Raw genomic sequence first — 10222 nt, 5'->3', positions numbered from 1 at the left:
TCCGCCGCCGCACGCCACGCACTCGATTCTTTGTCGGTTCCTTCATCAGTTCGTCGGGTACCCAGCAGGTATGTTCACCCCTTCTCTTCCCTTTACTTCTCTTTTGGACGGATCTTGTTGCAAAGCACTACCCAGTTTTAATTTGACTTGTCTGTGACAAATTTTGAAAAACTAGATGTGTAGCTGGTGTCCTGCATCATTTTCTAAAGTGCGGCATAATGGGATGCCTACTTCAATTCTGCGCTGTAACAATAGCTTCCCTGTCTTGTGGGAATGCTAGCTTCAGTTTTTAAGTCTTGTCTAAGGTCTGAGTGTTGTAAAAAAAATTGTTTTAGTTCAGAGCATCAGCAGCCCGTTATCATCAATAACTTTTGTTATTTGTCTATGTTTTTATTGTCTTCAGCTGATCACAAATCTTTATGAATAGAAGTACTGGTAGTCAGTAGTCTACATTTGCCATTTAAATCTGAGGTGATAGTATTGAAACTGATTCAATGACCTTCCTGGAAATCTTCACGCCCTGCTATTGAATCTACTGCTGCAGTTTTCTATGCAGTGCCCAAATATCTTCATTTCTGCCTCTGTAGCGATATGATTGTTTACATTCTCCATTTGTCTGGCTCTATTGTACTGCAACAATTTTACATTCTACTTCTCTCTTGCTCCATTGTACTAAAACATTGAGGCTTGTCTGATGTGCATAGAAGAGACTGGGACAGGGAATACAGGGTAAGAAAGGCACATGCCTGAAACTCTCCAAATCTGATTTGCTTCATTAATCGTTTGTACATGTCAACTCTCCTAATCTGATTCTGGCATGACTTAATCCTCAAGGAATAATAAATATCTTGTGAAAATTTTTGTTTGTTATATTAATATAACATCATTTGTAAAAAAAGACTGTAGAGTATATAAGGATGATTTTGTGTAGATCCCATTCAGATGAAATATGTATTTAGCACGGCCAAAAATTTTAGCAGATGCCTCTTGTTTACCTTTGAGTGTGATCTAACAGTTGTAATAGGAGCATAATGCTTTTTAACAAATTTAACTGAATAGCTAATGTCAAAATGGAGCACTACAGCCACATAGGGTCATTATTCTTACAAGAAAGGACCTAGATTCAGCATTCAAAGTAGACATATTTAACACAGTCATTTGTTGGCATATAAATCATAAAACTAGATTTACAGAAAATAACATATAGTTCATCAAATTATTTCAGTTAATGAGCCTTTCATAGTATATTCATTAGTATACTGTCACTGATTGCTGACAGGGTGCAGGCCTTCTGTGTGCTTTGATCTGCTTTGCTCTTAATGTTCATAGCCCTGTGCTCCTCATCCACCCCACCTTGGTGGCATTTGGATAGGTAGATCGAAAGGGATCAGGATATGTACCCAGTGAGAATTATCATGGAGTGCACAGAGCTATATGTTTGGTTGTTTACAAGTGGCCAAATAGGCTTGCTCAACACGGGATTGACTTATTTATCCTCCTGAAATGTAAGTAGCATTCCAGTTTGTGGCCATCATGCAAGTACATATGCATCGGTTTTCAGTTCAACCATCTAACTGCTTTAAAACTTAGTGCTGATCATAGATGCAGCGAAATGGTTTCTATTCAGGGCTCATATACTATATTTGTTTCATAAACTTAATTATTATTGCAGGACTACTACAAAGTTCTAGAGGTTGACTATGACGCATCTTACAATACCATCAAATCAAGTTATCGAAAAATACTTTTGGTAAGATGTTGTACAACCTCCCCTCATCAAGCTAGAAGATAATTATGTGCACACCTGACGATGTTCTACCTTTTCTGAATCGCATGGCATTGAGCGGTTGACGCAGTTGTAACTTGTAAGTATCTAATTATAAAGAGCCAGAGGTTTTCTACCCATCTCAATGTCCCCAAGTGCACTACCTATGTTTGGACTCACGAAACCATGTGTTGGTCGTGGTCCTATAGGACCTTGCCATGTTGGTGCTTTAAATATTACAAAGTAACAAATAATTTTTATGCAGATATTCCCAACACATCTAGCTGCCCGTGCTTGTTGCAACAATACCCTTCTGATATTATTAAAAAAATGTGGCATCAAGGTTTGTAAGAGGATACACTTAGGACAAAATTACTCTTAGTTTTCACCTAATGGTCAGCCCTCCTCCATGTTCAACACATGTAGACAGTTGTCGAGTTTGCGCAATATTTATGTTTCGAAGATCATACTAATAATACTTTTTCATACTTGCAGAACACCTTGAGACTGCTTTTGCCCTCAGGATGTTGTCACTCACCAAGGCTAAAAGGTACCTTGTGGATGTGATTACCACAAACAGGCCATCCCGTTCCGCATGTATTGTGGTGGTGTTGGGTATACTGCTCAGGCTAAGTCTCGCCACTCAAATGGGCAGGGACACTATCATGTCAAGTCTGCTAGATTCTAGACCTTCTCAAGAATGTATTATGCTAATTATGTGAATTTATGTGTTGTAGGTAAAAGGTCTCGAAGTGGATGTTTCGCAAATTCAAGTGAACCAGCCTTGTTTAGTTGTGAAAAGATTTTGGATTTTGACAATGTAGTACTTTGTTTGTATTTGATAATTATTGTCCAACTATAGACTAATTAGGCTCAAAAGATTCGTCTCGTAAATTATAGATAAACTGTGCAATTAGTTTTTGTTTTCGTCTATATTTAGTGCTTCATGCATATGTCACAAGATTTGATGTGATGGAGAATCTTGAAAAGTTTTTGAATTTCGGGGTGAACTAAACAAGGCCCAGGCTAAGAAGTAGAGGCGCAGGACCTACCGTGCTCATGGACGCATCAACTATAAGTCTATCTAATGTTGTCTAAACTTGAAGTTTGCTATGCTATGAACGGTTCTTTATTTGTAGCGTAACATCCTGTTTACCTACCTGGTGCAGCTTAGATGTCCTCACCGTGCCACATTGAGCTCATCTTGTTGGAGAAGGAAGAGCCTGTGAAGAAAGAGGTATTTGGTTGTATACTCTTTGTGCCTGATTATTTGAGTCAAAGCAATGAATTAATATTGTGCTATTTGGGTCAATAGTTTCTTCAGGCTGAGTCCAAGATCGCTATCGCAACCAGGAAGGCTTAGAGTAGGGGGTCATCTTCTGTGATTGGCTGAGTGAAACTTTTGGTTGATTATTTGTTGTCTCATATACCTGAATATTGTTTGCAAGTGCTTTCTCACTTTGATCATTGCCTGAACTGCAGATCATGGTGCATGTTATGTCAAAACAATTTTATTACTTCTGGTACAACGCACAGGCATTTACCTATCTATGAATATGTATGAATTGTGTTTTCCTGTCGATTTTCAGTGATGAGCAGGAAATGGAATTGATGGCCATAAATTTGTTTTCCTAGCTTTGGACGCAACGTCTAGAAGAAGGTCAAGGAGCATGTCGGCACCAAGATAACTAATCTGATTTCTTGTTACATACATTTAGGGATTCAGTATCTCATCCAAGAACTAAAACTTCAAACACAATGTGTGTTGCAGATAATTAGGAACCCTGCCCATAAAGACTTTCTCAAGCTCCAGAAGCTCAGGCTGGCGCCATGCAACAACAGATGTCAGTGTCCGGTAGCATGCTAGCAGCATGGCCGTGACACTATGCTATCGCTGCACGGGTAACCTATGCGCGTGTTGGTCGCCATGCCAAGTATGTCCGAGCCCGATGCTGCTGCTCGTGGTCCCATCGGTTGGAGCAACCCCGGTGTCCTTCCTGCAGCCAGCAGTGGCAAGTGCCTTCTTTGTTCACTCATTTTTTTAGGATGGCGTTCTCATGTTGCTGAATCATGAATGGTGTTCTCAATGCATGTACATAGATAACGAGTGATCGGAATATGCCATTTTTCTTTTTATGCTAGAACCACAAGACCATTTTGAAAAGCTAAATAAGCTCAGAAAGTTCCGAAGCTATATATTGTTACGCAGGTTCAATTTAGTAAAATTGCATATTAGAGAGTGTACCAGATTATCATTAATAATATATATGTGTTTCATTTTGATTCTTTCTCAATTAAAAGAAAAAAAAGATCGACCTAAACCTATCAATGAAGTCCTTTCCATCTGTTCTTAGTAGTAGGAATTTATTGCAAGTGATGTATTGTTATTCTGTGGAACAGAACTAGAGAAGACAAATCAAAATATGATCTCAGTCTGCATCACTTAGAATATATCACTCGATGTTCTCCTGTTGCAACGCACGGGCATTTACCTATCACTTAGAATATATCACTCGATGTTCTCCCGTTGCAACGCACGGGCATTATATATATATATATATATATATATATATATATATATGAATTCCACACCTACACTACACCTGACGCAGCGACGACCTAGTACATCTCTGGTTGGTTTCCTCTCCGATCCCTCCTGGAGTCTGTGCAGAAACAAATTTAGCTAGGCACCCGTCTTTAAACTTTGACTTTAGCAAAGGACTAATCCACTAGTGAAGAAGGCGCACTAGGACTAACGAAATTATTTTTACAGGTGAAGCCGTCTCCGTAACCCGTAAGAGGTACTCACTTTGAACTAAGTGATTCCAAATAAAAAAACATGTTAACTACAAATTTGTAGATTGCATTGAGAATTGCAAGTTTGGTCTAGATCATGTCAACATCCGAGGTCGTTAGAAAATTCTTGATTTCAAATTTCAATATCTAAGGATCCAACACAAAAAATTTTGATATTGAAATAATTTTAAGTAAACTTGTCAACTATAAAGTTGTATAATATCGCTGAGCTATATAATTTTGATATAAAGTTCGTTGTCTTTAAGTTCATATACAAGCATCGGACATCTTAAGGGACCATCTCTATCCTCTATTAATCGAGTTCATATGCTCTTAGGATTTTTACATGTATGGGGTGGTGGGGACATTGGCGGAGAGACAACTCTCCCACTCCAGATCCCATTGCCCTGACCTCCTAGTGTTAGATTGAGGGCATAGGATCTGGTCAGAGTAGGAGAGTTATCTCTCCATCATGGTTCCCACCACCATACCCCACGTTGTGGTAGGTGTGATCGTACGCCCGTCCATCAGGCTAAACAGGATTTGGGCGGTGCCGATCTACGCGGAGTGACATAGTTATGCTCTGGTGTGGTCTTGTCTGGTAGCGAGGTGTTGACTTAGGCGTCACTCTGGCGCCTTATGTCTATGATCAGAAGGGCGCCATCCTTCTTGTACCTGGAGGAGTGCGCGCGTGCGCATCCTGGGCAGGCAGAGCTCTATTCAGCAAAGGTTCTTTTGCCGAGTTCTAGTCACGGTATTTTTTGTACAAAAATCACGAGCAGTGAGATTCGAGCACTCGGCAGAGCCCTGTTCAGCAAAGACTTCTTTGCCGAGTTCCAGTTACAGTATTTTTCGTTTAAAATTCACAACCAGTGGGATTCGAACCCATGACCTCCCTATTGCGTGTCTCTCTCCCTAACCAGTGCACCATACTGTCACTTGTGTTCATATTGCATTTCGATTCCTCATATATTATACCAAACAACGTGTGAGTTGATTGTTTGAGGCCCTAAATGATTTCAAATCAAAAAGTTATCAACTACAAGGTTTCATAACTTTTTAGACATCTACAATTTTCTTTACGGAGTTTCTCCATCCTGATGTCGTTTACAAAATTTGAATTTCAAATTTGAGAAATTCAAACGTAGTTTTTGCATAACAAGATGATTTCAAATTAAAAAGTTGTCAACTACAAAGTTTCATAACTTTTTTAGATATACAAAGTTTATTTAGAGAGTTTTTCCTATCCGAGGTCGTTTGAAAATTTTGAATTTTCAAATAGAGACACAGTTTTGCATGACAAGATGAACTCAAATGAAAGGTTGTCAACTACAAAATTTCATAACTTCTCAAGATCTACAAAGCTTATTTTGGTTGTTTGATCATTTATTCATCCTACATGGTGATTCTAATATTTTTTACAAAATTTATATATCTCTCTTGTAGTTTGATAAACTATAAGAGAGATGTAAAATTTATGAATAAAATTACTTTTACTTTGTCAAATAAAGAAATAACCAAAATAAAGATCATAGATCTTGATAAGTTATACAACTTTGTAGTTGAAAAACTAGCTTCGTTTCAAAGCATGCCTTAAGTTTTTCCAAATAGCATCTTAAGAGCCCTCCTCTAAAAACAGTTAGCAGAGACAATCTAAGAGGTATGCCTTTGTTAATAGTCACTTCCAGAGACGTCCTTCTTAAGAAGCTCGCATCTAAAAATCGATTTACAGATCTCGGTAAATGTACTGACCGTGGAGCCATTTTGGCTCTCTTTGGGCAGCGAGGCAAACCTTGTTGGCGCGGAAATCAAGGTAGAAAGGAAAGAAGATCCAAACAGCTCAACTGATCGATTCCTTGCCTTCCCCCCTTCTCCCATCAGGCCCAACACGCTATGGAATGAGTAGCAGCAGTACCATTTCACAAAAAGGAAAACGAGATGAAGTTATTGGGTGATGCAATCAATCAAGATGCACGCTTAGCTTTCAACTAAAACATGAGATGCAATTTAATACTGACTCCTACTATATCCTGATAGTAATCCAGACTTTGGTGGACTCCGGGGATAACATGGATTATTATGGCAACCTCCTCTCCAACCACTCTGTGGTTTGTCCACACACCAAGGCCTTGTTTAGTTCTAAAAAAATTTCGGATTTGGGCAATGTAGCATTTTATTTTTATTTGATAAATATTATCTAATCATGGACTAACTAGGCTTAAAAGATTCATCTCGTGATTTACAGACAAACTATGCAATTAGTTTTTATTTTCGTCTATATCTAATGCTTCATACATATGCTCTAAGATTTGATGTGACGGGGAATATTGAAAAGTTTTTAGTTTTCAGGGTGAACTAAACAAGTCCCTCTTGGAATACTAAGGGCTTGTTCAGATCCAAAAACTTTTTGGATTTTGACACTGTAGCATTTTTGTTTTTATTTGATAAACATTATCCAATTATGGAGTAACTAGGCTTAAAAGATCTGTCTCGTGATTTATAGACAAACTGTGTAATTAGTTTTTATTTTTATGTATATTTAATGCTTCATGCATGTGCCGCAAGATTCGATTTGACGAGAAATCTTGTAAAATTTTGAGTTTTTAGGTGTATCTAAACAAGGCCTAATAATTTTTACTACTAGCTCTCGCTGGAGTAGCTCACTGGACAAGCAAGTCTGACGCCGATGGAAAGCAACACTAAACAATGGACCGAGAGTAGCCAATCCAACAAACTAGGCCACTAGTTCTAGTAGTTACCGGCTTAGTTTAATCAGGACCGGGGGTTAGTCTAGACGGCCCCAGGGAGCCCTTTCCCTTTCACTATTAACTAATCAATTTGCAGGTTAATTAGTCAAAGAGGGCGATGGGTTTGTTGGTTGTCGATGACCGATACTCGTGACTATTTTATGCATAGGCCGAGGCGGCTGCCTGCATGTATATATTGCTACGTGTACGCAGGTGTCCTCGTAGTCCAACATCGATGCCACCTTGCCAATATTGGAATGTCACATTAGCATGCGTGTCACGATCTTTTGCTCTAGCATGCTTGCATGATCATCTGATCCTGGGTGTGTTGTCGCCTTACAGATTGAGATTGAGATAGCTCTGCGCTCTTGAATCTTGACTTTTTCAGGCTTTGGATTTCAGAGTTCAGACCTTGCAAGTCTCATATTCAAGTACTTGGTTTCACACTTACTAAACGTCATTGTGATTGTCAAGTTAACGGAGGTTATTGCTACCTTCATTGAAAATAAGGGTGCGTTTCATCTGATGGCAACGGACTCACTCCCAGCAGTCAAGCGAGAGTATATTCAGTAGCTAGCTATAAAATAAGTTATTCTGTAGTCACCTCTATTTATGATAATTTTATATACTAATTTACGATAATATGTAAATATATTTACGATAGTTTGGTTACTATAATACTGGGATATTTACCATAATGTTATAGTAAACCACTTAGTAAAGAGTTACTATAAACTTGTAAATTAATATAGTAATTATCGTAACTCAAAGTGGCTACAAAATAAGTTATTTTGTAGTTAGCTACAGAGTAACAGTTATATATATATATATATATATATATATATATATATATATATATATATATATATATATATATAAACAATTGTTGGTTTCAAATTTGAATTGACTAAATTTCTAGAAGTAGTTTGTTTTTTTGTCACACTCAGCACCAAATGGTTTAGAGCTTGTTTGGAAGGCATGTATTAGATCAATTATATATAGGACTAGAAAAATTTCCAATGTAGATTGCATTTTTGCTCTTTGGTTCTGATCCGTTTGACCGCTTAACATAGTACCAGAAACTATGTTAAGCGGTTTTCAATTGTTCTTTGTCCATAAAAAATGACATTTTTTTGTAAGACCTGGATATTTTTATGTTTTTTTTTTATGTAAAACAATGGTATTCACCACTCTTCAAGAACCAAGGTCTGTCCAACTATCCAAATGATTTGAGAAACCGATTCCGATCACCAGGAGAAATGTTTCTGAAAAGAATTTGAATCCAAAATATTTCTAAGAGATTTTGGATCTCTACCAAACGCTTCGACATGTACCTATGAATAGATTCGAAAAGACTACAAATTTAATCGGACCAGGTGAATAATTCTCAAATTTATTCAGACGATTTCTAATATGCATTTCGACATCGGACCGGGCGAATAATTCTCAATTTTATTCAGACGATTTCTGATATGCATTTCGACAATTTTGTTTGCGTAAAACTTAGTTACATAATCTGGTGGGGAAAGGATATTAATAACTTTGTAACACCTATTCATCTCTGGATACTTTATCATTAATAAAGCAGTAAATTTTGCGACTCTCGCTCTCTCTTTCCGCCCCCTTTTTTCTTTAATGAGCAAAGACATGGATGCCGATTTCTTCCATTTCAAGTTATAAGATATTTTGGATTTTTAGATATATAACTTTGACAATTAAAAAAACATTGCATCTAGAAAAGTCAAAACATCTTATAGTTCAAATAGAAGAAGTTCCTTGTTTTAGGTATATATATGCGAATGCTAAGTGTGGATGATTCCACATTATGGATGCGTTCAGATTCTAAGTTTTGACCGAAATGTTCAAATCTTGACGCCCCATCATTCTCACATGCCTGTTGGGACTTGTCTTGTGCACTATAGTTTATTGGCCTTGTTTTACATTTTCCATGTAGTAATTACTAGTTTACTACTGGATCACCACCAACTTTTGTCTGATTTCCGTGTGACGCGAATCAGGTTAGTTGCTTAAACAAGTTGTCTAGTGACTCAGTTGACTCGGGGACAGAACTAAATTGATCGATGACAATGAGTTAATGACGTTGACAACAACGAGCACCGTTACGCGGTAGTAGTAGTAGTGCATTCTGCAAGGTTTACATTTAAAATATGGACTCTGTCCTGTTTCGTTCTTTTGTTTTTTTATTTAAAAATTGACATGGACGAATTTGCAGCGGAAATATCAAATAAGCATGCAATAAAAATCTAAAGGGCTTGTCTTGGGCGGTTTATATGTCATAACTACCCAACAAAATTTTGGCCATGAACAATTTTTTGGAAAGATAATGACACTTGGTTTATAGACATGCCCAACATAGGGGAAAATGTGGAGGGGAATGTAGCCATGGTTAAGTCCGGTAAAATTGAGAGCGACACTAGATCGACGTGATCTACTGTGCCGTAGATAATCTTATGAAATAAAAACAGTCCAAAAGGGTCACAAACCCAATACAAGCTTGATTGATATGCAATAAGTTTTTTTTATGTGGTATAGAAGACTTTAAAGTCCAATATAGCAAATAAGAATCTGACATGTGATGGCGAGTAAAACGAAGTCACGGTGAATTATCGTACAAATGCCTAGTCAGGCCTTGTTTAGTTCACAAAATTTTTGGTTTTCGGCTACTGTAGCACTGTCGTTTTTATTTGACAAACATTGTCCAATCACGGAGTAACTAGGCTCAAAAGATTCATCTCACAAATTACAGATAAACTGCACAATTAGTTTTTATTTTTGTATATATTTAATGCTCCATGCATGCGACCAAAGATTCGATGCGACGTAAAATCTTAAAAAATTTTGCGAACTAAACAAGGCTTAATCATCAGAATTTCGCCCGTTGTCTACTGACGCT

Source organism: Sorghum bicolor, chromosome 1 (assembly GCF_000003195.3).
Source record: "Sorghum bicolor cultivar BTx623 chromosome 1, Sorghum_bicolor_NCBIv3, whole genome shotgun sequence".
In the NCBI taxonomy this organism is placed as follows: domain Eukaryota; kingdom Viridiplantae; phylum Streptophyta; class Magnoliopsida; order Poales; family Poaceae; genus Sorghum; species Sorghum bicolor.
This window is presented reverse-complemented; position numbering follows the sequence as displayed.